At 36.1% G+C, this 22,362-nt stretch overlaps 1 long non-coding RNA gene across 1 annotated transcript; it reads left to right on the top strand.

The window, feature by feature from the left end:
* Positions 1-671: 671 nt before the first annotated feature.
* Positions 672-20,607, top strand: LOC141945273 (uncharacterized). Its single transcript, XR_012629475.1, has 3 exons — positions 672-798; positions 18,766-18,851; positions 20,436-20,607. It is a non-coding gene; the product is annotated as an uncharacterized LOC141945273 (long non-coding RNA).
* Positions 20,608-22,362: the final 1,755 nt, after the last annotated feature.

Here is a 22,362-nt window from a genome sequence, read left to right on the forward strand (position 1 = left end):
AAAATCACTTCAGTCATAAGAAGTATTCTGTCCTCTGTTTTACTTGAAGAAGCATACTTGAACAAGTTTCTTCTTTATAATGAGACTATTTACCTTTTTTCTGTTCAGATGCTACCACCTTATGGTTGCATGCCATGGTAAAGACTAGGAGAATATTAGGAATCAATGGAGAATACACTGAAGTAGAGTGTACTCCAAGGAAAGCAGAGTAAAACTAAATGAAATTACATGTAAATAGCATAAAATGCCTGGGAAAAACGATCTTGTAATTTTTTGGGTGACCTCATTTCCCTCCAAAACAGGAGCTGAAATGAAAAGCTATCACCAAAATCTGGATTACATCTTATACCCTTTTCAACTGTCTCCAGAGAGAAGACACATTCCAAGAGATCTTGAAGCTAGACTTCTAGAAATGGCATGCTGCCAGAGACTGATGGAAAAAATTAAAACACTATCTGATACTGGTTCTATAGCTAACAGGATCATTCCCAGAATTCATTAAGTGCATACATGCATACACACAGACACACAAAGGAGAAAATTGTGATAAAGGGTTAATGTGCTGTGTGAATACTTGTTTATATCTCTATATTGTTACCACCAGGGTGTTGATGAGCACGTATTTATCCATAAGCCACTAATTTACTGCCACTTTGCCCATGGTGTTGGAGAACCTTGTTACTTTCCAGTATCTGATTGGGAGAAGCTGACCAGAATTTTAACAGAATCGTTAGAGCACTACAATGAGCTTCATGCTGCAATGAACCGTGTTCTGTCTGAGGATGCCATACAGCACATGTAAGTTTCCTTACTTTCAGTAAGTATAATATGTGCTCTAGCAAAGATAATTGTTGAAGTGCAAATTTATTTAAAGGTGACCTGCAAGAGTATTAAAAATAACCTCACAGTTTTAGAGATATATGTTGAATGCCCCAAATGACCAGGCTAAGTCAGGCATTTAGCACAGTTTTAATATGAAATGTAACCATTTTTACTTCTAATGCTTCCAAGAAGTCTTCACCCACTGTGAATTGTTGGCTTCTTCTCAGTGTGACCCACAGGCCTGCTGCTGGTTATGTCAAATCCACTATAGAGCCCTGAAGCAGACTGTGGTTTGACCCATCAGGGTATTTTAAAACTCCTTATTACAATGTTACAGTGGTTTCAAACATTTCACATTTTATGTGGATAGGAAATGAAGGATTTAAAAAAAAAAAAATCTCTGCATGTTAGAAACCTACACAGAGCTTTAGGAAAGAGATTTATTTAATGCTGTTAAGCTAGGCCCATATTTTGCAAAGGGGTCACATGATGGATAAGCTATCATCTGCTTAATATAGTCTAAGGGGTCACTTCATACAGGAGCAGTTACTCCTATGCAGTTAAAATTTGGAGGTGTTTGAAAAGAAAAGAGGGTGGATGGGGAGAGAGAATGGGATTTACGTGTAAATTTGCTGAATCTTTTAGGGGAGTTTCCGAGGTATACCTTCCATGTTTCTAAATCTGACAAGTGCTTGATAAAGCAGTTTTAGTTCCTATTCCTACACAGACTTTATTTTTGTGCCAGGGTGCCAACTTCAGCACCAATTCAGTTTGTTTCCAATTATTTTAATTATTTATTAAATTATTTTTTCCATAAGATTTGCTAAGATAATTACTATGTTATTTAATTAAGGATTGTTCATATAAGCAAAGATTTCAACTTTCATTTGTCAGAACAAAATACTTATTGCTTTTGCTAGTTGTTCACTTATTGCATTCCATGTAGCTTGAACTGTAAAATGGCCTTGGTCAGATTTGTTTTGTATGTATTCTTTCACCCTCTATTTCTCATGCAAATTTAAATTGATAGCAGCTTTGAATTGCTGGCAAGTGCAATCTGTACCTTTCTCTTTTCACAGGAAGATAAAATAAGAAAATATTTCTATTCATATTGGCTCCTTCCTTTCAGCTCCTCAAGCCTAAACTAACTGACTTTAATAGATATTTAAGTAACATCTCTTATTACAGAAACCTTGGTGCATCCAAAAATTACCTGCTTATAGCATTCTTGGGAAAGTCATTAGATTTATCTCAGTACTAAAGTGAAAATGGTAAAGAACCCCCAAGAAATATGTACAGACTTCATCCACTGGGACCCAGAGCAGAAACAAAATTAGCTCTTTATCTTGTTTGGATTTTTGTTAATCAAGAAAAATGCACTTAATTACTATGACAGGAAGCAGTGCATGCAGAAACTGCACTGAGCCTGGGGCCAGATGTCATGCAGTCTGAGATAGCATAAGTTTGTTGTGCTGCTTCTCTGTAAATAGAAGAGAACCTCCTCAATCACAGCTAAAAGAACTTGTTATTTTATCCAAATAGGAATTTCAATAAGTCACATAAGAAAAATTTATCCTTTCATGGTTATAAAAGTTTATTTTGTATTAGCAACCTATGACAATTTTTTCATCTCAAAAACTACAGGAGCAGAGAATTAGGCAATAGAACTGTGTCTCTTGTTGAGATTCAGCCAACATTGGTGCTAAGCAGAAAGTGCTGTCATCCTCTAACTGTACTTGAAAGTGGTCTTAGAACAGTTTATTAGGGATGAAAGCAGAATAGCCCTGTTGCTTATCAACAGAGAAAGCCAGAAACTAAGTAGGTTAGCCTGTAGGCAGAATGCTGCTGACTAGTATCTTACTTTAGCTTAGTGTTAAGGTAGAGAATAGAGCTGCTGCCTACAGTTCTATGGTTCTGATATTTCACATATTTTCTGTGGATAAATTATAAGAGTCATTCTTCCTTCACATCATTTTTGCCAAAGATTGCCACTGAGGAAGAAAACCCAAAAATTAGTTCTATGAGCAGGAAAACAACATCCAGGGCTCATGACCCAGGGCCACACTCCCATCTGAGTTCCAGGATATATAGTGAGTGGTAATTTCACACTGTAGCCTTTCTTGTATCAGGAAATTATAAGATATCTTTTCTTTTCTTTTCTTTTCTTTTCTTTTCTTTTCTTTTCTTTTCTTTTCTTTTCTTTTCTTTTCTTTTCTTTTCTTTTCTTTTCTTTTCTTTTCTTTTCTTTTCTTTTCTTTTCTTTTCTTTTCTTTTCTTTTCTTTTCTTTTCTTTTCTTTTCTTTTTTTTAAACATGAGCATGTGGGGTTTGGTTTTTTTCTGAAACCTGCATGAGCTTAACGTCTCTGTGACCTTTCAACCTCTCAACTTTTATTGAACTGGCTAGTGAAATTACCAACTTTGAATCAACAGACAAGCATAAAGTATGATTGAATGAGAATGGAAATTAATAAAATTAAGTTTCCCTAAGGAAACTACACTTAGAAAAGTTGATTTAACAGAAAACATAGGGCAGGACTCAGTCAAAACTTCCATCTAATTCTCCCTGGCTGCTCTTGGAAAGAGAAATTCAGATTAGTAGTTTGCAGCTTGGATCAGTCTATGAAGATTTTACTATATTTTCTAGCCCATCACTTTTGATAGATCATATATTTTGGGAATGCCTGCTATCAAGCAAAAATAAATACTGTGACTTAGTCTTGTTTTTATAATTATCCTATCGGTAGCATTCTTGAGACTCTTTACAGCAGTGCTCTCTTAATTGGAGTTGGAAGTAGTGTCAAGCAAAGTCTATACTGTTTAGCAGTCTTTCACAGCTCACTGGAAGTTCATCAAGTCACCAGATTTAAGGAGATGCTCAGAGTATGGATTTTGGTTTGCTGTGGCATTTTGTTCTTATCTTGCAATAGTTCATATAGTATTACTGACTCCCAAATGCCAGTAGTGGAAGAGTGTTTGCTTTTCACAAGCACTGACCCCAGTCAGGTTGTGTGTAGGCAGTGGGATTAAAGTTCAACAGCAGATTGTAAAGTTTGTTCTCATCATTGCAGAGGCTGTAAATTTTGACTCTGGAATACTGCTCTGTGAATAGTCTGGTTTCATATGTAGGCTGTTCTTTTGAGTGCTTTCGATTGATAAGCAATGTCAGAAAGCAAACAAAGAAGGCATGTCACCACATGTGTACCTATTTTCTCATCTGCTGTTTTCTTTTTTCATTTTCTTAGTCTTTATAAGAAATGCTAATTTAACTTTCATGGTTATGTTATTTGGGCTGCAAAAAGTTGGCCACCAGTCCCAAGTTCAGACCAGCATCAGCAACCTATGACACAAGTTCCCAATACAGAATGGGGATCCATGACAAATGATGTGCAGCCCAGGCAGGAGATGAAGACTGTGGTGCTGAGAGAAGCACTGTGAGAGGCAGCAGATCCCAGTTCTTGGTTCAATAAAACTCAGCGCAGACTGGGAAACCTCCACATCACAGACAGGTGATACAGCACCAGCCAACTGACTAGGTGAAAAGTAAATGCCTTAGAAACAATGTCTCCTGGCTCCTACTGAGTTCCTACTATCACAGTTTATCTGTAATTTAGGAAAGAAACATATAATCTTGCCAATTGCCCTTTAAAAGTTGTCAGCTCCTTGTTTACACCATTTCATGAAATAGATAATATTTCAAGGTTACTTGTGACTTTTGTTCTGAGATGACAGGGAATGTTGCTTCTAATTAACTCAGCGTGTTCATCAGAATCAAATTCTTCAAGTCCATGGGATCTGCATTACAGAGAAATTTAACTTCAAGTATGAGGTAGTAACAGGTAGCTAACGTTATTTAATCTATTGGAAATTCATTGAAAATAATGGGAAATTTACCCCATTTTGACTGACAACTTAAAATAAAAATATTACAACTTTCTCAAAATATATGGTCAGTAAAACTCTAGTGGTATTAATAGATTTCTAAATGATTATTTTTACACGAATAGAAAGTCTCCAAAGATGGATCTTTTACTAGGGTTATGCCTATAATTATAGAAAGTAGAATAAGTATTTTACATTTACAGTGCATAATAAAGTGTAGTCAATGATGAAAGAATACTATGTAATGGGGTCCAGAATATCAGAAATGAAAGCTGCAGAGGAAAGACTTTCTGGTGTTCTCATTAGCAAATTCTGCAATCGGGAAGTTTACTCCTGTATGTCTGATGGGTGATAGTCTTTCTCACAGTACCATGCTGAAGGCAATACTGATTGAAGGCTGATTCTCCTTTCCTCTTAGTATATTTGTCTATTTCTTGGTTTCATTTTAGAAACAGGTACATGCATGGTGTTTCTGTTCAATCTTCTACAGCTGCTTTTATATGTAGTAATGAAACAAATTTTCACTCAAAAAACCTGGACTAATGGCAACCAAAATGTGTTGGTTTTGAGGAATTTCTAAAATGCATAAGCTAAGCTTCCAAGGATTCTAGACTCTTTTCTCTGAAGCTGGTAATCCCTCAACTTCTTGGCTTAATATTATTTTGAATTTTTCAAAATATTTTGATTATCTCAAAACTAATTCCTCTGCCCTTTCTTTTGGAAAGTTTGAAAATGTGTAATTTTTGTTAGTAAACAAAATTTTTCTTTTTGAAGAATAGAATCTCTCATAAAATTGCAACCATGATTTTCCATCCTGCTTTAAACCTGCTCTAGAGACAAGGTAATGCCCTTGTGATAGAGTTCTGGTCTGTGAGTTTTGAGACAGTCTGAAAGTATTGTCAGACTTTCCTCTGTTTAATTTTAGGCCTTGTATTTGAGCTTTGATCACAGACAATTTAAAAAAATAAGAAAAAAAAGACTATGAAAATCTTAACTGCAAAAATGAAAAAATCTGAAGTAGCCTTACACAAGACCTTTAAGCATGCTAGACACCATATCCTTTTAAGGGACTGTAAGATTCTCATATGCAACTACAACGAGCCAGAAGACTATCTGAAGAGACTGGATTGTCTGTGCATTATAATCAAAACATACTACCTCCTTTTTTTGTTTTTCCTGCTGAATTTTATAATGGGCATCCTCAAAGAATGAACAGGGACAGACTCTGTCCTGGTAATAATTTATATTTATCCTCCTCTCTCAGAAATTTTAACTTTGATTTGCATGCCTGCAAAGCTGATGGTTTATATGTGAAGTTTCCAGAAGTAGGTTTAATATGGCAGTCTTCATGGGAGGATAGCACTTTGTGTGGAACCCCATGCGTAGAGGACAGAATTGGAAGGTTGTGGTTGAAACTATTAGAAAAAAGCATTAATCCTCAATAACAACAAAGAAATGGCATAGAAAAGATAAAATTTTGTCCGATTGCAGTAATTTCCTTATTTGCTTTCTGCTTCCAAAAGTGTGGTTTTAGAATAAAAGAACATTAACATTATTTATCAGCTCTAACTTGGGATCAGAAAGAGCAGCTGAAAATTACTTATAAATGGTCCATATTTGTGTGTCTTGTGTGTATACTGCTATATGATATGGATAGCCAGAATTCCTGTGATATCTGCATTCTCAAGGAGAAGAACAAACATCAGCAGCACTTGCAGGTATACACACAATACAGAGGCACCCATTAAAATTGCTCATTTACAAGGTGGCTGTATCCTGGCACCTACATTATTCAAAATGTGAAATCACAGCTTTACTGATTGACAATCCTGTATAGCACAGGTACTCTCTCAGTATTCTTCAAGCCTGCTCTGATCGCTAGCTCTGAGTTTAAAATTGAAGAATAAAGGTACTTCTCTATTTGATAGTTTCAGCAGGCAGACATTGTAAGTATTGCATTATTTTTACCTAGAAACAAAAATACAAATTTGATTTGTTTACCCTATGGTATGAAAAATCATTCAATCCTGGAGCTGAATCAGAAAAATCTTACTGTATCAATGATTTAAGTTGATTTATAAACTCAATAGTAGCTCTTTTTTTTTTGCAAATTATATACAAAAAATTATATATAATATATATATCAACTCAAGTTTTACTTTACCTTTATAATCAAGACGATTTTGATGCTTATTTCATCTTCTTTCTACCTCCCCCCTCCCCCAACAGGAGTGTATTACTGCTTTTCTTTCGTTCTGTCTGGTTGTTGTCCATACATTCTGCAATTCCTGCACTTTACTAGAAAATCTAATGATCCTAGAGGAAAATATTTGTGAAAGAAAGTAGTTCGTTTTTATATAAGGGCAAACAATATGGGTTTATAGTGTAATCAGCAAGCTGCTCTGAAAACAAAATGCTTGCTCACGTTTTTGGGTAGCAGCCCCTGTCTTTGTGACAATGGCTGCATCTTCAAATTGTTAATTATGTACTGCCCCCTAGGGATTTGTGCTTTGCTTGTGGCAACCTGCCTGCCGCTCCTGCGGGATCCATGGATTATTACCGTCTAGATTTCTCATAGGGAACTCTTCCTTCTCTCCTCTTCGCCTTTTTTGACCTTCATAGTAACTTTAAATTTCTTCCTATCCCAGCTATAATGATATGACTTGCTTTTTAACTCCTTCCAGGTTAGTTTTTTGGGGGGGTTTTAAAGTTTATTATTAATATCTGTGGTTTTACAGCTTTATGTGTATTTTCAGTGCATGCATATTTGGTTTTACACATGAATTTTTCTCTACATTCATTGAATAGCATGGTAACATTTTTAAACATTCTTTTTCCTTTTGGTATTTCTAGGAGATGGGTTTTCTTTTTCGATTGTTTGTTAAAAATGAGGTGTGTGAATTTCCTTCTCAGAGCCACATTTTACTTCAGTGCTTAAAGAAAGAAGCTGGAAACTAGTACTTTACACAGGTGTCAGATACCTGATGAGTGATTTCTTATACTTATTGATGACATGGTGGTTTCAGGTAAATACTAATGAGAACAGTGATAAGGACACGTGTCCTTTCACATCACTCACATAGGTGAGATGAGATGTCCGCAGGAAAATGTGTTCACAGGAAAGAAGAATTTTGCCAAAAGTATTTATGATGGAAACAGTTTGGAAGTAAAAGATGGTAAAATGAGCAAAGGGCAGTAGGTTTTGAATAGGCTTCATCAGCAGAGGTGAGAGGTCATCTGGGAAGATTAGTTATAGGAGCTATTAAATCACCTCTGTGACACTGTTAGAAGAAGCTACTTAACATAATCATGTGCAATCAGTAAAAATGCTGTTTATCACAAAACGTTTTTGATTTTCATATTTGATATTGTTCTGTAAGATGGTATAATGTAAGGCCATACACATTTCCCCAGTACAAATTATCAGCATTAATGACTTGCTTTTCCTGACAATTTTCAAAATAAAAATTTGTTGGGAAATACCTCTCCAAACCTATTTTCACTAATATATTTAAAGACTTGCAGAAGTTTTTCTTTATACTGTAGCTGTAGACACTTCAGAACAGGAACTGACACAGTGTTTATATATCAACTAGTGCTGTATCCTGTACCTCTGAGTCTGATTATCCTTCTTAATGACACAATGCCAGCCATCTCTTTGAAGTGTTTATCATTTAGTGGTAAGAATCCACAGAAAGGGATTATCTGCTAATCTTGTCTCTTCAGTTTGCAGTTAGACTACTCTATGCATATTTTCTTATATGCAAAGTGGAGAATTATATCATCACTTTTGTTTCTTATATATTTATGCAATACTATGGATTATCTTGGGATGAATGTGTCAAATCAGAGTTTTCGATTTGGACACATCTGTGTTGCAAGGTGGGTTAGAAATTGAGTCTCATGGTTGATGAGGACTAGTTTGAAAATTTGAAAGTGATGGAATCTTGCCAGGAGTTTTTTTGGATAAGTTTTTGGCACAAATTAGTATCTTGCAACACTGAGCTTCCCTGAGTTTCCCTTCATTCTGGGTCATAATCCTGTGAGGATACATGTTCTTGTTCTGTCACCCTGAACAATGTGTAGATTGCCTGAGAAAACAAACTCTTAATTTCAGTGTAAATCTGGAAAGTGTTTTACAAGTGGAACTGGGCCAGAGTTTCTCAGTGAAAATGTCTGTATGCCATCTGGTCCTGTGGGTGCAAGAGGTAGAACTCAAAATATCTGGAGACTTAGCCAGAGGGGAGAAAGTAGTACCTACTGTGTTAGCTCTGGCCTTATTTTTGTTTATAGTGTTAGACCTCTGGCAGAAAAGCAAACTAATTTATAGTGTCATAAATTCCAGCACTGTAAAGACTGGAATCTCTCTAAAGAGCCGGGATCAGGAATCCGATACATTATCACTGTCTGTCTTCAGTGTTTTGCTGCTGCTGATTTCAGTGGAATTATTTTAGCCTAGAAGTCAGATATAGTTTTATTTCAGATCTTTTCTTATATTACAGAATAAGTTAAGTCTGTGTATATTACAACTTTACTACCTATAGAATAGTGTATGAAATTTGCAGAAAGTTGCTAAATCAAGAATAAGAATTTATATGCAAACTTCATTACATACTGCAGTAAATCCTCTTGAGCCAGCCCACTCACACTGACACCAGTGGGCACACTTTCTCTGGCTCATCGGTTTGCCTCAAGCCATATATAAAGTAGTGATGTATGTTGGGACCCTTTGTCAAGCACCCTCAGATTTGGGTTACTGATCTTGACTGGGGAACCCACAAAGCACAATAAATTTCCAGATAAACTGAGTCAGCAGGGGGATGGCAAAGTATTTAAAAATTAGTAAACTTAACTCAGTCTTAACTGTTGTAATGCTGCTTTTCATAGTGATGCACATTTGTAGGACCAAACACCTACTAGCAAGTTACCAAATTGCAGCAGATTATAAACATGGATTTCCACCACTGAGGCTGTACTTTCACTTATTTTATTATTTTCTCAAAGTCCACCTAGTTCATTAAAAGTAATATGTCAGAAAATTAGAGCTGTATTTTTAAATTTTACTTCCTCATTATGGCTTATTTTGGTTAAACTCAAAATATTCCTGTATTTTTTTTTTACCTGCTTTTTGGTGATTTATTACATGGCATTAGCATGTGTTGGCTCTTTATTTAGTTTTCCCTGCTTATCTGGCAGTCAGAAAGAGCTAGAATGAGGTATGAGTGCAAGTAGAGTACATACTTTTGGAAAGCATTCTGAAGCATAATATATTGAAATCTTCTATAATGAATCCTTGTTTGCCAGAAAAAATATTCAACCATGCCAGAAAATTATCTGTGAGGAATAAGCACTTTTCTACCCCCTTCTTTCCTCCCCCCGTTCCCAATTTGTGTTGCTTGGAAGAGGAGACGAAAAATGGCACAGATGCATGCAGTATTGCACAAAGAGTATATATGGACATTTCAGTCACTGATATTTCCCCATTTTCTGATGCTAATGTAAGATATGTTGGTTTTGCATTTATAATTAAGATGAACAGATGGTGAAGACTTAGTTTAAAGTAATACTGTACATCCATTAAAATAATCTCTGCTGACAGTGATTCTTCACTATAGCAAGACTTAATTGCATATATAACACATATACATCAGAAAGAACTCGGTCTTCAGCCATTTGCTCCATTAGGACAATAGTAAGGCAGACGTCACCAAAACAGGATTTGTCCTGGAGACTCCTGAGAGTAACAGATGCATCTTGGCTGACAATATTGGCTCGCTTTAATTAATGAACTCTTTATGAATAAAAGAAACCATAATTTCTGAAAATATACAGGATTTCTTTTTAAAAAGGCACCATGTTTTGAGGGAGGAGCATTCAGGAACATGACAGAAGTAAATTTTTAACGGATTGATTTGATGTTATTTACACTGTGTGTCCCATGGAGTAGTACACGTAATTTGTGGTGTTCTTTGGCAAGCTTTAGAAATGTGTGTCTTTATGGACTGCATTTATGTTTTAAGTTAGGTATATTCTTAAGTGTCTGACTGAAGCAAGTCCTTAGGCTGTTATGAAGTAGAAGGAGATCTCTGCATGTTTTCATTTTTCCATAGAAATGATACAAGATGTCATTTTGCAAATTGTTTATACATGGGTAAAAAAGTTATTATGTGTTTTCCCCTTAAGATCTATACTTCACAGGAAATGGAGCTTCAGGTTATATCTCCAAAGTGGGTATCCATCCTTCATCTGTTGTACAGAACAGCAACAGAGATGTTGAGCAACAATACTTATTTTTCACTAAAGAGGTCAATTACAGAGGTGGTTGTATATTTATAACTCAACTCCTTTTCTGTTCACTTCTTGTCCTGCCTACCATCCCACATTGGTAGCTATTTTCTATGATAATGAAATCTACTGAACTCTAACCTCCAAGGATATAGTTTGGCAGAAATATCTCCCTTCCTTCCCTCAAGCTTCTTATGTAAGGACATATATTTTGACTACTGTTGCGATTACCAAAAATGAAGTATAACTGGGGTTTGAACATTTCTGCAAGTTTCTTAAACTAAAATACATTTTCTGCCATGCCAAAATTGTCAGCAAAGTTGCTACAGAGTGGCTGAACAGTTCTCAACTGAGAAAACAGGTTGTCCACACTAGTTTCACAAAATCATGGAATCCCCATCTTTTGTCATTGTGCTTCATCTGTTGAAGGTTTGGACTCCATACTCTCTCTTCCTCAGCAGTTGTCACTGTCCATGAGAACACCTTGGAGACTGTGTTGTGTCATACTTTGGTTTAAGTTCCTTCATTTTTTCCAGTTAAATCTCTGCTTTGTTTAACAATATTTAGATATTTATTGAAGCAAGAACCTGAACCCTGAGGTCCCATTTTCCCCATGAGTACCCCAGACCTCAGGTTACTGAGTCGTTTTCACTGTCTCTCAGAATATTTAAGTATATTAAAGCAAGTGGAATAGCACCAGCAGGAGAGATTGAGAGAGTCTTTATCCCAGAATATGAAAACTCTATAATATGGTAGTTAAACATTCTTCCAGGAGATGCAGTTCAAAACCCCTCAGGCAGAAGAAGGAATTAAAACAATCTTTGTTCTATCTGAGATTACTCTGTAGGGTAAAGCAGGAGAGAGATACTGCTTTCTTTTAATCAATACATTAGTTTTCTTTAAAATGTCTGAAATTTAAATTGTTTTTCTTTGGTGTGTACCTCCCTCCCACCCCTTAACTAAAACCATTTAAAATTAATTTGGACACAAATTTGGGGTTGGAAAAGGATACAGTTTGGCAACCACACTGACAAAAGTCTTTCATTTGCATGGACTTCATTTTGGTAGCAAAATTAATAAGACCAAATAGTTCTGTAAATATAGCTGAGGTTTATAGGTAGTGCTCACTGGTAAAGGAAATAAGAGAGGAGGAGGAATGAGTGAGGCTGGGAGCCAAGGGACCAAAAAAGGCAGCAAGTTTTACAAAACATTCATTTGACTAATTTGCTTAACACAATAAAGAAAGGATGGTTTTATTTGGGGAGTTAGCAGTAATGATTGATTAGAAGGGTATTATATTTGCTGGATATGTGATGAATAATGTCTGTGAATGGAGATAGAAAATATCCCTCCAAAATTGGAATAATCCATAAGTCATAGGATGCAGAGCACAAAATACCAACACACTAACATACTGAGAAAGGCTTTAAACAATAACTGAGCAAATCTTGGAAGAGTTCCAAAGAAACAGGGAACAGAAAAGGAACTACATGCAGAATAATGGGGTTTAGACAATAGAGATAGTGAAGCAGACATTTGTGAATGGAGTATTAGCTCTTTAATTATAATAATTACCTAAGTTTAAGGTCAAGGCACCTGTGCATTGCTGTCTGTGAGAAACTGATTAAAAAATTAGAAGTAGCATTTAATCTCTGTGATACTATTTCCAAAAATTCTCTTAGAAATTTGGATATTGCCAAGATCATTACTTATTATTTGTACTATACCTAGAGACATTGACTGAGATGGGTTCTGTGTTGCCACCCTGAGATCATTGACATCAAGATTGACTCTCTTATCACTTAAAATAAAATATAAAATTAAAATCCTCCGCAGGGAGGAAAACCATGAAAAATGAAGACTCTCACATACTAATTTATTCTGCTTTCCCATTCATACTGACCATGGAGATGAAAGCCTTCATATTGTTCCCTTTAGTAATTCAGACAAGTCTATTCCTAGTCTTGGAAATTAACTTCTTAGCTAATCAGTTGGTATAACCTCAGATTTGCTGCAAGGGAACCCTATCTGAGAAGCAGCAAAGGTGGATCTTGTCACCCAGATGGGGTTGAAGCACAGAGTGTTGCACAGCATCTCTAGTTGGAAACAACTCTATGCATATCATTCCAGTTATGTTCCTTGGTATTGGAGGCTCTGTGCTGTTTTCTGAGCAGGAGGATGCAACTGAGTGGCTTATGCCTCTGCAACACCACGTCTAGTCAGTATGTCACACCAGTGCAGCGGCGTTGCACTTCAGTGTTTTGCTCGTTGTCCACCACATTAGAATAAGTTTGAATTTGAAAAAGAGCAGGCACAGATCAGTAAGTTGCATACATGGAGAGAAAGATTTCTTTCCCTGTTTCCTCCTCCACTAAGGGTATAAATATTTGGATTTGGATTGCAGGTGGCAAAAGAAAGCTAGTCCCAGTAGGAGCAGATATCAGTGTTTGCTACTAAGAACATGGTTGGAGGAGACTCAAGTGACGAATAAGTGTTGAGTTGAGGGAATTAGAGAATCAATACAAGGGCAAGGGAGAAGGAATAAAACAAAGAGAAGCAGGAAATATTAGAGGTGATGGAGCCAAGGTATGGAGAGGTATTCTATAGAAAGAGGTTTTCTAAAAGCTCACAGAGATGAGAAGCATAAGGTTATTTCTAGGAAGAAGAAGGGAGTGAGTAAGTGTGTGAAAGGAAGTCATATGAGAGGTCAAGAAAGGGAAACCTGGAAATAGAAACTGAAAAAGTGGCAATTTGGAAGTGATTTGCCGTATGTTTGTTATAACTGTTGCTCTGCAATGTAATCTGTGACAGAAGAATATTCCCATACCAGTAAAAATTTGAAATTTTTATAGGGTTTTTTAAAATGAGTGATTTCTAATAGAACACATGGAAATTTTAGTTTACACATTTTGTTTCCTAAAACAAACCTGATTTCAAAATTTTATTTTGCAGTTTCTTGCCTTTCTCTCTTTTTGCTACTTCCTCCCTCTTTCTTTTCTCCCATTCTAACAACTCAAATCTGCACCATCTTCAAAAAAGGTGTGTGCTAGAAGGAACAACTGAAATGTAATTTTGACAATCTAAAAGTTTCCAAAAATGAAGAAAAGCTAAACATACCACAAGTGTGCTTGACAAGGAGGAAGGAACTGGTTTTGCAGAAAGTCACCCTAAAGATTAAAAAATATAGATTAAAATAAATGCAATAAGGTTTTCTGATGAAAAAATTTAAGTGATGTTTCCATAAAAGCTTCATTGGGGAAACAAAGACATTTTCAAGTTTGTATTTATTGTACTTCTAAGCTAAAAAGAAAATGTTGAAAGGACATGTTAAAACAAAAGCAACCTTTGGATCCCTTTCTGACCCTGAAGCAAGTGTCAGTCATGGCTATCATTGCAGAGGGAGATGTTTTGTCTCCAGCTGTGGCCTGTGGGTGATAACCAGAGCTTTTACATTTCAATTGTAACTGTTAAAGATGTCGTGAAAGAAACAGAATTAATGTTTTTTCACCATTGTACGGTGCTCACCCCCTCTTGTGCTCTGGCTAGTTCAGGGGTCATTGTTTACATTCACATTTGAGGTAAAATGTGCTAGTGATGATCACTGGAAAAAGAAGTTCACAGAAGATGAACTGAGAAAATGAGGTGCCTGTGGTGAAATTCTGGGTAAAAGCATGAAATTAACTGCCATCCAAGCCAAAGAGGGTGAGTAACTCCAAGTCAGTACCACCATCACTCTGATTGAAGTAGTGAAAGAACATCGAAAGAGCCTGTTGTAGGTGAGAACAAGCCTGAACATGAGGAAAAAGATAAGAGGATGAGAGGATGGAAAGCTTTTAGTGAATCAAAGGTACCTATTAACAATAAATAAATAAATAAATAAAAGTGAAGAAGAACAACCCTTCTTCATTTTCTTAACATTTTGGTCAGATAAGAAAAAGTCTTGTAGTTTTGCTTGATAGTATCTTGTGAGAGGGGTGGCAATAATGAGCAAAGTATGGCAGGAAATCAGTAATATTTCATGGTTAGAATATTGTTACAGTGAAAACTGGGACCAGGGCTGATTGTTTTCAATATGATTAAAAACTGAAAGTTTGACTAGAGAAAAAAAATAAGAATAAAGATCACTAGGGTTATTTTATTTTATAATATAATCTGGAAAGTCCGAGTGGGAAGGTTCTATGAGTTAATATATAATCACAATTAGAAGCAGCTGCTGCTTTAAAAAACTTGCAATTTAGAAACATGGAGAAGTAAAGGGGTAGGAGGAAGAACAGAAAAGGAAGTTAATATAATTTCCAGCAAAAGTTTATGTTGGGAATTATTAAAAAAAATCAGACGATAAAAGCAACTTGACAATAGCTCACGCTGACTAGAGAGACAAGCTTTACTGAAAACTACATAAATATGTCTGGCATAATTACCTATTTTGGTAAAGTGGCTGGACTACATTATCTTTTTAGGTTCTTTCTAGCACAACACTTTTTGACTGAGGAAAAAAGAGTCCTGATCTTCTGATTCCAGGCCAGCCAATATCTTTCTCATTACACCACACTGCCTTTTAAAGGGAAATAACGTGGAACTTTGGGTCTCACTGCAGTCAAATGGGGGGCTACTTATCCCCACTGATACGCAGCTACTTGCTGAAATAGTCCAATCAATTTAAACGTGTCTATCTGTGCAAATAGTTTCTACTAAAGGCAAGAACAGATTCATAATATGTCCCTTGGTTTTGGGGTGTGGAGTTGGTTTGGTTGGTTTGTTTGTTTTCTGTCCTGGATGTTATTTTTCTTTCAGGTAAGAATTTAATTTGCAAGGATCTTACGAGGCAGAATTTACTTTTTGTAGAGTGCTGTGAGATTCCAAAGTGAGAAATGCTAAAACCTTTGGAAGGTCTTGTTACTCTTCCCCACTAATTAACATCACTGTAAGCGATGGGGTGTGAATTTGCAAAGCAGGCTGAGAGTTCTGTGTAATGATCTTAAATTGTAGATAACAGTACTTGTACTTTTTGGTGATATCTGCACTGTTTAGCAAAGGCAAACTAGAGAGCATCATAGAGAGCATGGAATTACAAGGGTTTTGCCAGGCAGATTCAAGAGAGAATGGCTGGCAATTTTTTTATTGACGGAATTTATCAACAGATAAAGGTTAGGAAGGACAATAAATGGGAATGATGAGAGCATTTTTTTTTTCCATTTACAATTGACAAATAACTTCACCAGGCAGAAATACAGCAGAATGAATTGTAATAAACACAGTGTTTGTGGTAAATTATCTTTGTTAGTGAGGAAAAATCAATACATTGATTTATTCTTTATGTGAAGAATCCAGTTATAGAATGCCTCATAAAATCATCCTTTTAATCCTCACGTTACCTGCAACATAAGAGTGAATTAGGGAAACTTCATTTCATTTCAGATGATAGTGTTTCATTCTCTTTTTGCTTCTGGAGAAAAAGCTTGAATGGCAGAAATGGCAAAATCGTGTTCTTGCTGATTTTGAAGGGTACTTAAGAGCAGCTGCCCCAGCTTCAAGCTGGGGTATAAAGAAAAGGTATGTGTCTGTGCCAACTAGTTTGTGTGAGTAAATTTAGCCACTGACTTGCCACTGTAAATCCCATGGTAACTCCTACTGACTTTCTGCAATAGCCCACCTGAGCAGGCTAGCTAATGGTAAAAAAGCTCTATAGTCCTGAGCAAGACACCATTCTGTAGGGCATGTGAAGAGGTTAAATGTTTTTGGATGCTTGAATTAAACTTTGTGTAAGTGATGCCAGAAAGCTACATGAGTTGAATGCTGTTTTCTATCTTTTTGATTATGCTTCCTGAAGATACTGGAAAAATATTCTAATTATCTTTTTTTTTCGTCTCCAAGTTCCAACATAACTCCAGTGTTGTTTCTGAAGTAACATGTGCTGATACATTCCCTAGCATACTTCTGAAAGTTGTAGGATATAATTTGCTAGATTTACGGATGACAAATTTGACATTTGGGGCGAAGTAAAGAAAGTTGAACACAACCGCCTCTGACTCTGTGTTGCTGGCAGTAACAGAAACACTTTTATGAAGGAAGTGAGCTAGTTCTACCTTGTTAGTGTAAATGCACTGCATTAGAGTGAGTTACAGGCATAAAGGAGAAAAAAAATAAATCCAGAGTATTTTGAATTCACATACAGTCTCATGTTATACCACTGTGGTGCTGAAAGCAATCCAAACACTTTTGGCATGGTATTTGTGCATTCTTTACGGGCATGTGTAAGAACGCCCTGTCTTGGGCTTTTAGCATGGAGCAAACGTGCATAACATTTTTTTTTTTTTCCTGGACTGGAGAATGAAACCAAGGAAAATAAATGTTAGCTTGGTTTTACGTGGCTCTATTTCCACCAACCAGATTTATTTTGCCAATTAGAATCATGGTGAGAGTCACTATGAGAAGATACTGAAGAGAGTGTTCAGTGGAAAATGCTTCACCTATTTGTTACAATTCTCCCAGTAGGTGTTCAGTTGTAAAACAGTAATTTAACATATAGAGTAACCTAGAATCTCTGCCAAATGCTTATTCACCTATGTTGTTGGCGTAAGTGAAGATACAGATGACTGGACCAAACTTGATGTTTGTAATGTCATTAGTCGTGGAAATAAATGGAATTCTTAATAGTTCATTTTCCTTTAAAGATAGGAGGAAATAAAATTCAGATGAGTTAACATTGCAGGAATACAATTTCCTGTATTTTTCTAGAAATAATTTCATGTTAAATTTTTCAGGCTTTTGACTAACATGTGGTCTTTAAAATACTGTTTAATTAAAAAAGAACATAAGCATGGCTTGTTTCATGTGTTTTTAAGCATAACCCCATGCTTCATCATTTTTCCAAAATTCTTTCTCAAGATTTCTAGGCTGGTTTAAGTCAAATTTATCAAACATTTGTTTGATTATCTCTGCTCTGCAGTTGGACATTTTCTTTCAAATTAATTCTTTGATTAGTGATTTGTCATGGTGTTAGGTTCCCACTTGAACCAGGTAGTACAGCATTTATGGCAGTAGGACTCGTGATAGAGCACACTTGCATTACCAGCCAATGTCTGACACACTTCTCTACATGAACAGAGCTAGCTAGAACCAAAAGTTTGCAGCCTCAGCAGTTTTAGCAAAGGTACCAAGGAAAAAGGTACTTGGCAGCAGTTGACAAATGGAGGAAAAGGGTTTGTAAAGTAAAATGAGAAGGTGTGTGCCTTAAAGAGTGTGTTTGTCTTTCAGCAATTCTTTCTACAATTCTCATCTGCTTTAGATAAAATATTTTATATATTTTATATATTCAGGTTGTTTTCTCTGACAAATTCTGTTCAATAACTGGTAGAAATTGAAGATCTGCAACAAACAGGTCCTAGGTACTCTGGTTTTTACACTATTGGCTGTGTAAGATTTCCCCTATTTTCCCTGCCTTGTCCTAGTCATATTTTGACATTCCTATACCTCATTTTTTTTACTTACAATATTTTTCCATGGTGTATTTGTGTGTTTGTGCACTTTGTGAAATTTCCCTTCAGCTGTGCTATAATATACATGCTGTGCATAGTACATTGAAATTTTGATGTCCTGCCTCTCATTTGATCTTGATTTAATTCCTTTCCAAGATAGTGTAACCTCCATGTTTTGACCTTCCCACCCCCTTTCAACACTTCTCCAGAGAACTGATCAATACCTGCTGCTTTCCCTTTATTCAGATGATGGATAGCTTTGGATAACTCTGTAATCTTTGCTGTCCTGTTCACCATCAGATTTCCAAGAACTGACCTTCATACAGGAATTCTTCAGTTGACATGCAGGAACCATTTCTGTTTCCAAAAGGTCAAAGAAAGTCCTGGTAAGTTCTCTTGTTATTTATTTAGATTTCTTGAAACAGAGAAAACAATACATAATAAAATTGAGACATTTTGAGTTCTGACCTTTTGTAGGGTTCCACAAAGCTTCCCCAGCTGGCTGTCATTTGATCTACTTTGACGTTTCTGTAATCTGTACTTGACCTAGTTTTAAGTGTGATCCAGCCCTTTCCAACAGGTTAGTTTCATGTGACTGAGTGTTTAAGTATTTACAGGAGATGCCTAAGTGAGAAAATAAGGTATTTACTGCCCAAAGAATGTAAGTCTGGTCTTGAAGCTGCTTTCCAGTGCTCTGAAGTGACTCACACAGGGTCAGAGATGAGAGAAATCTTCAGAGAAATTTTTCATAATCCCACAGAAAGTCTCATGATTCCCCCTTTTACTCTGAATAAACAAGAAAAAGAAAAGCAGACCTGTTCCCTGTCACATAGTTAGGCAGAGTCATGTCATTCATACTAAAATGGAGGGTAGAATATACCTACTTGTGCTTAAAGTTAGAGCCAACAGACAACTCTATTTTGAACTAAAGGAAAGAGAATTAATGAGCAATTCTTGTTCTGAGAGGGAGTGGGCACTGACCAGATGATTCTAAATCTGAATGCAATAGCATCCAGCTTCCAGCAGCCTCTCTGCTGGAAGTTGCCTAGGCACTGGTTGGTAACACGGAGGAACTGACATACCTGGAAAAAAGGGGATGATTTTAAATGAGCACCAACCCTCCACAACACCTCTTAGATTGCTCTCTAAAATACTGTTTTGAATTACCTTTTAAAATTAATTTTTAAATTACCGTTTACATTTCATATCTATTTAGCTTGCATTATTTTTTAGAGCTGTCCCTTTCTATTGTTTCTCCTTACACTGTACATTGTGCATATTTGTATCCAACTGTGCACATGCTTGGGTGCATCATGGATTGGTCTGTATAGTAGAGTCATGAAGTATTTATGACTAGATCTTAGTCTCAGATGGATAAAATTGCACCAATATCTTATGATGAACACACAACAGACAGACAGTATGTTATAAATATGACTGAATTTTGACTCAAAATAATTGAGCTGACAATACACAATAGTACCAGAATCCGTAAGACCTGCTGAAGTGATCTTGATTTTAAAAGGACTTTGTCAGCATAACTTCTTAACATTCACATTAGAAAGCAGCAAATAAAAACAAAAAGCAAGTTTCTGGTAGAGCATGTGTGCTAATTTTTAGCACATTGTCTCCTGACATTTTTCTTTCAGGGCTTGCTTTTTAAAAGAAAAGGTTCCTCTGTTTTCTGGTAGCATTCAGAAAGGACTTACTTTAAAGGACTTTTTGACAGGGCAGTAACTGTTTTTATATAGAGATAAATACTTAAATACATACATACTTTTACATATATGCTTTCCCAGGTCTTATAGTAAATTTTCAGGCTGAAGGAAATATTTTGTTGAGCAAAATGAAATACTGATATTTCAGCTTTTTAAACTGTTAAATAAAATTAATATTTTTTTTAAAAAATAGAAAACCAAACAATTTAATTTCTAAATTGTTTTGACTAAGAAAATGTGTTTTTCCTTCAGATAAAATTCTATGAAATCAAGATAAACTCCTGAAATGCCTATCTGATGTTGGGGGGAAAAAAAGCCCACAACGCAGCCAAAAGTCTCTCCTGATTGTGTGAGTCTTAAAATAAAAACAAATTTCCAGTCCTGGTGAACTGTACAGCCATTGACATGACTCAGGTGTGGTATCTGGGAGCTTTGGATACTGTCAGCAGCAGCGTCATTGAGAAGGTAGATTTGTTTGATTAAGCTTATGTTACTACTTTCACGTGTTAATATGACTTTTTCCCCCTCCTCCAGTATTGTTATTTGGAACTATCTGTTCTGAAATAGCACAACATTTTGTGTTATTCACACTATATATTAATAAAAGCTTCAACCAAAAGCTGAATAGTTTGAATGTTGCTAAATAGAATGTAGGTCACCAATGCAAAACAATTTGTGAAATGTATTTCTAGGTTAAGAGGATGTCTCTTAGATTTGTGCAATTTTATTTCTGCTTAGTCCTTTTGAAAGGTGACAAACTAAGAGTAGGGAGTAAGGCAAAATTTACACATCATGCACAGCGTGGGAACAAAATGATCCATGTGCTATCCTTTAAACACACCCCCGATGAATCAAGATTGTCAATTCTTATGACTTTACTGGATTTTGTGATTCTAAGATTTGTGATATTTGTCATCTAGGTTCTTCTTAAAGCCTTAATTCCTAAAATGAAGGGATTGCTTGGAAATTTTAGCTTTTTCTCACTCTCTTTTCCTGCTTTTCCTTTTCCTTCATTTTTCCTTTCTTCCTTTATTTTTATATCTCTTTCTTTTTCTGTACTTCTAATTATTTTATTGCTTCCATGGCTGCAGAGAAAAGCTTGAAAACATGTTCTGAATAAGTGTTTTAAAAAAAGAAAAAAGGTATACCTTACATATCTTACTTCATTACTTTAAAGTCAAATCAATTTTTCAGTGGAACATAGAGCAGGCATATATATTAGCAGAATTTCCTGTTTCCTCATCCATAAGACCCAAGTTGTGTCTCAATGCCAGAATGAACCATCCTCCTAAGATGGCACTGAGTCCTCATGAGCTCAGGGAGAAGCAGAGAAAGGCGCATTCTGGAGAGCATCGCATGACTAGTGAAAAAGAGATTTTGGGCCTCTGACTGCTGCTGCAGAATCTTCTGCTGCCTGATCTCATCAGATCTTTGCCCTCAGCACCAAAATGAATACCATATTTAACTGATCTGGAGAGTGTAGTTGACCGAGATGTCATGAATGCAGATTCTTGCTTCCTGTCCATCAGGAATGGTTGTGTGAACTCAGAGGCCAAGGCTGTATTGCCAGTTTGAAGACTGACTAAGTTTTAAGTCCAACATTTCAGGCAGGCATGGAAAGAATTTCACCATGGAGGAGAGGATGTACTGTGGAGCCAAAAGTCTTCACATTTTATATCTGTTTAATAATATATATACATGTATTGACATACTACTCATGAAACAGGTTCTAGAGGGTTTGGGATTTTTTTTTATTCCAACTTTCTAGAACAGTGTAAGTTTTATATTCACTGAAAAATGACAAGCTGTTTTTAAGCGATTGCTTCATGTCGCTGCTAAAGGCTACAGTTGTGATTGCCAGAGAGATGAAATGCCCATTAAAGATGGCAATTTTACTAGCACTATGGGATTTCTGGGTACACAGTGAATTTAGCCATGAAAAAACTGTTTTTTGGCAGAAATGTGCACTTTGTCCTAGATTCAGTTTATAAATACCACTCAAAATATCATTGTCTTTTTCTCTGTGTGTGTATGCGATTACTCTCAAGATGGGAAATGGGCATTTCCACACAGCTTGAAAGCTGTGATCCTTGAAAACCCATCTTTATTCTCTGTCAAGGATGACTGGAGTAGATTACATCGGAGTATTAAAATACTAGACAACAAAAACCTTGGGCCA

The sequence above is a fragment of the Strix uralensis genome, chromosome 6 (genome assembly GCF_047716275.1).
Source record: "Strix uralensis isolate ZFMK-TIS-50842 chromosome 6, bStrUra1, whole genome shotgun sequence".
In the NCBI taxonomy this organism is placed as follows: domain Eukaryota; kingdom Metazoa; phylum Chordata; class Aves; order Strigiformes; family Strigidae; genus Strix; species Strix uralensis.